The 8025-nt window shown below is 33.1% G+C and overlaps 1 long non-coding RNA gene across 2 annotated transcripts; it reads left to right on the top strand.

The window, feature by feature from the left end:
* Positions 1-6: 6 nt before the first annotated feature.
* Positions 7-3542, top strand: LOC101511973 (uncharacterized). 2 transcript variants are annotated; one of them, XR_001143128.3, is made up of 3 exons: positions 7-695; positions 1160-2975; positions 3152-3542. It is a non-coding gene; the product is annotated as an uncharacterized lncRNA (long non-coding RNA). The 2 variants fall into 2 exon arrangements; XR_012162976.1 differs by lacking the exon at positions 3152-3542 and having other exon boundaries at positions 1160-1265; positions 2092-3119.
* Positions 3543-8025: the final 4483 nt, after the last annotated feature.

The following is an 8025-nucleotide window of genomic DNA, read 5'->3' as shown; positions in this document are numbered from 1 at the left end:
TTTTGCCTGCAATGAAACAGATCCTTGCCATACCACATGCTTAATAATATCTCATATTAATTATTTTCTTTGGTAAAGTGAATTGTAAAGTTAGTAACCCTACACATGTTTTGAATCTTCAGCATTAAAGTCAGTCTAATTTCTTCCATTGTCTTTGTAGAAATCATAGAAAGCTATGTCTCCACATGGTTATTACGGCCTATTTTTTCACTTCCTGAGTTGATGTCCAATATAACATTCATTGATGTATAATGTCCTGTGATTGAAGCTAATATATGTCCCTGGCATAGAGAAGGGGTCAGTGAACTGGTGGGAAGTAAGAAATTGAGGGGTCACATGGGATATCATGTAAATCACAGGGGAGGAGCAATATTACCAGCAGCTTCTCGAGAAACAGAAGCATGCTATAGATTTAATGTCACATAATTAAGGCGTGTTTTGGCTCAGAACCTTTAATATTTTTCAGTCATTTTAGATGACGCTGATTTTATGGGCTTTCCCGTATGTGAGCAATGTGACCAAATGTGATTAGACGACGCTGATTTTATGGGTGTTCCTTATGAGTAAGAATTTTATTTGTTAAACAATATTTGATTGGGTTTGTAGAAAAATGTGACCAAATTATAACCACCTGGGTTTCACAGCTGGAGCTTGAGCAGAAAGCCAAAACTCTGCATGAAGATATAATAAAGCATGTATGTAGCTTAGAAATATTATTCTGTTGTGTAGTAGAATCTTTTTTTTTTTGCTATTGTAAAGATAGATCTCAAAATATATAATTCAAAGTGCAATTTCATAGAGTCTAGCATGTAAACATGGGTTATGCATCATGAAATTCAACTAGGGCAAAAGATCACTTACTATTTTCCAGCATTAAAAAAATTACTATACATGCATAGAATTTACATTCACAAAATTGTGAAATTTACTTAAACATATGCCAGGAGGCAATAAATCTATACATTGTACTGAAATATTTGAAATTTGAAATCTTCCCTTATGTTATCCCTTCAATCATTTATGCTCAACAATTCATTTGTCTAATGGATTATTAATATGTTAATAACCGCACTAACATAATTATTATTGAGTATAAAAGAAACTCAGATGTATCATATTTTGTTACTGATATTTGTCTCTCTTTTGCTTTATACGGCAGTGGATCTCAAGGGAATTAGCATTGTTACGAAATCACACTGATCTAGCCAATGAAAAAGGATGGAGTAGAGAATATCCTTTTATTTTTAAAAAGTTCTGTATATAAGGTACTTGATAGTGCATCTGTTATTATCTTCACATTCTTGTCATGGTATTATTTGTCATTTCATTGAGATCCTCTGTTGGACATAAAACTTTAGAGATATATTGTATTGAACTCAGATTTGTGAAATCAAAGTATTGAGATATATTATAAATTTTTCCTTGAACAATTGTTTGTCTATGGTGCTTCTCAAACCGGTTATGAGGTCCAAATCCAAAACCATTTTAAATATCCTAATATAGCTATAAACCAATTCATTTATAACCGGTTGGATAACCATCCACATTTTATTTTTGGATTTGGATTTAAACCGGTTTTTATTCATCCAACTCCCAAATTTCAATCTCAAAACTCGAAAAGGGTTTTCCGGCAATGCTTCCTTCCGGAAAACCGACCTTCCATATTTGAAGCACCGTCCTTCCTTCTTTGTCAAACGTTTAGCTCTCTCGTTCGTTTCTATTCCTCCTTACCAAGTTTTTTCTCTTAGTTATTCTTCTTTTATGTTGTTTCAAAGACTATTTTGATTGTTATTTTGAACATTTTAGTTTAGTGTTGATCGTTTTCTAGGTGTGTTGTTTCCTTAAATTACCATTCTTCTATTATATTGATTTTTTCTGCTGTCGGGATGTGATTTCTATTATTATTGTTTTTCACCCTATTCTTACAACTTCAATCAACACTAAATTTGTTCAATTTATATTTTTTGGTTTATGGGTATTTTATTTTACTATAGATGGAAATGGTTGTTCCTTAGTTTTTTTCCGGTATTAAATTTTGTTCCTTAATCATTGATCGATGGATCTAGGCTCTGAGTTTGAGTTGTTTTGCAGCTTCCAATTCCTAGTAAATTGGCTGGACTGTTTTTGATGCAGTAACTGTGTTAGGTTAGACTTTGAATCATCAAAAGGCATTTGAAGTGCTTGAATTCATGATCCCAAGTATTCTGAGGAACTACTTAAGAGGAAGGGGAAAGGTGTGCCTGTCGATTTAGATTGGGAGAAAGCACAATCAATTGTGCCGTTTTTAAAAATGTTTTACGATGCCATCTTACGAATATCTGGGTCCTCCTATGTTGCCTCTAATATGTATATGTTAGAGGTTTTTGGAATAGGTGTAAAGATACTTAAAATGTCCAACTCCAAGAATATGTGTTTAAAAGTAGTGGCTGATAAGATGAAAACAAAGTACGACAAATATTGGGGGAAAAAAATGAAAATTTGAACATGTTGTTGATTTCTTCTGTCTTAGATCCCAGGAACAAATTATAGTATTGATTGATCACTTAGAACTTTAATACCAAATTAAAAGATTTGTTGAAAACCCGTTTGGAAGAACTAATTATGGAGTATAGTGGTGTTGGAGAAGAGTTCCAAAGTGAATCACAATCGACTGAATTTGATTTAAGTGGTAACGAAGATCTTTATAGTTATAATCGATTTTTATTGAGCACCGGTTCGTCCTCAATTGAAAAGTCTGATTTGGAAAGGTACTGGAAGAATCTTTAGAGAATCGGCCATCTATCAACTTTGATGTTTTAAACTGGTGGAAGTTAAACTCAAGCCATTTTTCAAATCTTTCAAAGATAGCCAAAGACTTGCTTTCCATACCTATCTCTACAATGTCATCTGAGTCTACTTTTAGTACTGGAGGAGTAGTGATTGATGAATATCATAGTTGTCTCACACCTCAAAAGATTGAAACTCTAGTTTGTAAGGTTAGTTGGCTTAAAGGATTATGTAAATCATCTTCAAGAAGTGATTCACTTTTAGTTGAGAATTTCAATGAGTTTGAGATTTTAGAGGAATATAAGATTGTATATGCTTTAATAGTTGAGTATAAGTTAAGAATTGTTAAATTATGACTTGATAGTTAACTTTTTTGTGTGTGTAGAAATAACTTCTATGAAATTTGGTGGTGCTTGTTCGGTTCATGTTTCTCTTGGTGAAGATTGAGAAGTGACAAAACTGAGACTCTAATGGAGTGCTTGTTGCGTAGACTATACATTGACTCTGATGAAAACTGGCACCGATCTAACACCTTGCTTTAGTAATGGTTTTTTTTTTATTTTTTTTTTTTATTTTTTATTTATTTTTTTTTTTAACTGTTTTTGATATAGTTAGTATATGACTTTAGAAGTTATCGACTCCATTAGTTACTTGAATCTCTTTATACTAGCAACTGTTTTAAATTCGAGTTAGGCTTCAAAAGGTTACTTATATTTTGTAATTTTGGGTTGGTTTGAGAACTTTTTCAATTTTTTTAATAAATAGCCTGTTTTTAAACTACGAATAAATGGTTTTTTTAAAAATAGCAAATAATTCAAATAAATGGTTTTTTTTTAACAAATAGCAAATAATTTTTTCTCGATTCCCGATTAATCGTGTTATGACAAATGTACCATATTGGTCCATTTTGACGTGGCTACACATATCACTCTATCAAGAGCCCTATACACAAATCCTATTATCCTGGGGTTGTTAATAACAATGACAATGACAATTTTCATCAAATAGCTTACATATGTGACATGGTTGGATAACTTCGTGATGATAAAAAAATAGCAACGCAAAGGGGTTGATGTGCATTGTATTGGAAAATTAGAAGATATAATTTAAAATCGTTCTCAAGAGCGAAATCTAACTTGTTGTCATGTATCACGCACGCGTACCTAATTGTACTTATAACCCTATCTGAAAGTACATGGAATAATTCAAATTTTATTACTCAATCAGAGGGTTTAAGGAGTTAGGCATTAAAGTTTCAAACATGGAGGAAATGATGTTAATCGATTAAAAAAAATGTGGCAGAGGAGATAGGAAACAACTATCAAATCATGCGCAAAGGCACTAATTCTTGGTCCTTTACGATTCTGGCAAGCAATGTGTCGTTGTTTTAGTCGTCAGATTGGAAAGTGCAATCAGAAGCAACATAGATTGCAATTATATAAGGAACATGACCACACATGAACCACATTTGATGGCTTATTTGCTGAAGGACCTGAAGGACAACAGCGACGAGTTGCCACATCTCAAGGTTCATCAATGGTGTTATTCGTCTTTCATGTATTGTCCTTATTGATCATCTATTTTTCTGTTGGCGGAGCTTTTGTCCGTGAAGCCATACTTGATGTAGCAAATGTTCTATTCGATTCGAGCTTTGTCTCCTTGTCCTTCATACTTGAAATTGTGGCTAAAAAACTTCTCGGACATTCATATTCCACCACCGCCTTTGTTCTATCTGATTTCACGTTCAAGAAAATTGACACAACCAGATTGGTCGCAACTGAGGTGAGAGTTCGATGAAGTAACAATGTCAATTTACAAGAAATGGGGGTTTGAATTGTAAATGCACCTTTTAAAAATTCCTGTTTAAAACTTAAGAAAATAACTCAAGGTTGACCTTGGTTGTGAAAACAGAAAACGGAGAACGTTCTTGGTTTTAACCAGAAAACGGAGAACGTTCTTGGTTAGTTAAAATTAGTAATTCAATTTATGTAATTAACTTGATAATCAATCAAACTGAAAGTAAATAGATAAGGGAAGAGATACCACACAACGATATATCCTGGTTCACCCAACTCGGGTTACGCCTAGTCCTCACAACTGTGAGATTTCCACTAATTGTTTAAAACAAATAACCTTCTTGGTTTTACAGCAACTAGTTCAGATCAGCCTTGATCTGTTTCAATCTCTATTACTTTCCACCCAGAAAGTAACAACAGTACCTATCTAACCTTGATAGGATGTAATCTTAAACAAACTCTTATAGTTTGAGTTTTTACAATTGGATTGCTTTTTGTCATAATCTGAGATTTCTCAACTCTTGTTTGGGAATAGATTCTTTACAAAGGATCTAATGATAATTGCGCAAACTAATATATGAATATGAATCAACAACTGTTTCGCAAAAGGCAGAATGTATGATTGCCTTTGTTTGCAGAATTTCAAGTATGTATGCGATTGATTTATGGATTTCTTAGCACTTGAATTTCTTGCCTTGATTCTGGATATTGGCCTTCTATTTATAGGCTGTAGAGGCACTGAATGAAGGTATAAAAGAGCTGTTGGAGAGACTCTGTTTTTTGACTGAAACATTATTTCAGTATAAAAATAATCCTTCTTTGAAATAGCTTTTTGACTTTATTGGTTTAGCATTTAAAGTAGTTTTGTCCTTTTCTAGATAGTACTCTTGACATTTGTTCATTGATCTTGGATGGTACATTCTCTGTCTTGAGTCTTGAGTGTAGCTAGAGAAGTTTGGAGAGGAATTACAGGCTATTTCAGAGGAGATGCAGTGCTGCTGTTATTGTGCAGAAAACGGAGAATGATTAACATTGTTGGTTTGTCAGTTTGAACTTTCTTGAGCTTCAATAATCATTCTGGAGTTCCCGTTTTAATCATTCTGGATTTCCTTTGCAATTGTCTTGTCATATGTCAAGATTGATCGAACTTTCTTGACATTTGATTTTTGGAGTTTGCAAACTGTCATGACTTTTGTCTGTCTTTGAGTCCTTTTATTTTTGAGATCAAATAACTTTTTGAGCTTGGATGAATCCTACTTGTTCCTTGCCATGTACTGATTAGATATGAACAAATTTCCAGGGGCAGACTCTTTGTTAAAGAGGTAGAAAAAGATTGATCAACATGCTGTGATGAACTTTTTTAAAACTGGAGATCTTTCTCTATTTTAATGTTCTTGTTGCTGTTTTATTTGCTTTGATTGATTCTGTTCTTAATTAAATTCACTCAAAAGCACAAGTTAAATTAACATAACATTTAGAATCATAATTAACATTCTTAATTAAATTTTTGTTTGTTTTCATCAAAACATTAAATTGAGTCTCAACATTCGAGTCTGACAAAGAAGTTAGAGAAACAAGCAAAATGAGTCTCGTTAATGTTACATTTAATTTTAGACCTGATGGGATCAGCCCAATCTGATTATAGCCTTCTAGTTCACAAAACAAGGAAATTGAATAATCTAATTAGAGGCCATACTTTATTGGGTCTAACCCAAGGCACATGGAGTCCAATTCATATCTTAGTGGGTTTGCTGTTATGACAAGAAAATGCAGAAAAAAGTGTATATGAAACTCAACAATGAGTCTCCAATACCTTAACAGTGGAATCCAGATCCAAATGAAAAATTGTATTTTATTATTTTAAGAGAATAGTTTGGAACCTTGTGGGATCCAGATCCAAGTGAAAAATTGTATTTTATTATTTTAGGGTAGTTGCTATTAATTCTATTTTAGGATAAGATACACTTATTTTGTCTTACTATAATATTTTGTTTGATTCATCAAAATTTATATGATACATTATATTTGTACATTATTTTTTTCTTTTCTCACTCACATTTCTTGCTCCCTCCTTACCATCACTTATTCGTGTTACCTTATCTCTCCTCCACCGCGCTCTCATTTCCCTCCCCATCTCCTCCATACTGTACTTCAACTACCGACTCTCATCTCCTTCCTTTTTCCTATCGATTTTTTCAAGGCATTGTTTTTTTCTTCATTTTTTTTTTCTTCTTTTTCATATTTGCATAGAAGTAGCTAAAATAGAGATAATGTTGTTTTTAAAATTTTCTTAAGTGTTTAAATCAATATCATATCTGACAGTAGGAGAATCAGATGATGGAAATTTAAGACTTTAAATATAAGCTGAATAAATAAAAGAGAGATATTATAGATGATGACACACACAACTTTATACTGGTTCACTTAATGAAGGCTACGTCCAGTCCTCACACACTTGTGAGTTTTCTACTATGGATCAAATGGATTAATCTGTCACAAAGGTTAGTTACACTTTGTGTGTTCTTTAGCCTCGCCAAGCTTACAACTTTGTTTCTTACAAGTATCAACTATTACCAAATGTAACTTACTTAGAAATTACAAAATGATATGAGTATTATGATGTTTCTCTTTACTTAACACTTTCTAAAAGAATATTTCAAATATATAGTGTAAGATTATAGAAAGTATAAAGAGAGGATGTAAATGCTATTGATAGCTTTTAGAATTGCTATTTTGATGTAGTGGTGTTGTGTGTCTGATGATAAAGAGATTCCTTTCTTTTATAGAGTTTTTGTTATGTTCTATCCATGTGTCAAAACACTTTATGACCGTTGGGGACTTAATGAATAGTCCAAGGTCATTAATCTTAATTACAGAAATGACATCCAACTTTCCTTTGGACTAATTCAGTCCATCCTCGAATATGAGATTCAACCCTAAACCGAAATCCGAAATCCTTAACCTGAAACCTTAATCTTGGAACCCTAAACCCAAAACCCGAAACCCTAAACCCAAAACACTAAACTCGAAACTTAAACTCGAAATCCTAAACCCAAAAATCTAAACTCGAAACCCGAAACCTTAAATCCGAAACCCTAAACCCTAAACCCGAAACGCTTAACCTGAAACCTGAAACCCTGAACTTGAAACTCTAATCATGAAACCCTATACCCAAAACTAGAAACCCTATACCTAGAACCAAAAACCCAAAATCCGAAACGCGAAAACCTAAACCCCAAACCTCAAACCCTAAACCTGAAACCCTTAACTCGAAACCTCAAACCTCAAACCTTAATCCCGAAACCCTAAACCCGAAACTCTAAACCTAAAACCCTAATCCCAAAACACTTAACCCGAAACCCCAAACCCAAAAATCTAATCTCAAAACCCTAAACCATACACCCGAAACACTAAACCAAAATCCTAAATGCTAAACCTGAAACCGTAATCCGAAAACCCTAAA

Source organism: Cicer arietinum, chromosome 5, assembly GCF_000331145.2.
Source record: "Cicer arietinum cultivar CDC Frontier isolate Library 1 chromosome 5, Cicar.CDCFrontier_v2.0, whole genome shotgun sequence".
NCBI lineage: Eukaryota > Viridiplantae > Streptophyta > Magnoliopsida > Fabales > Fabaceae > Cicer > Cicer arietinum.
The sequence above is the reverse complement of the archived record's forward strand: the minus strand, read 5'-3'. Positions and strand labels throughout refer to the sequence as shown.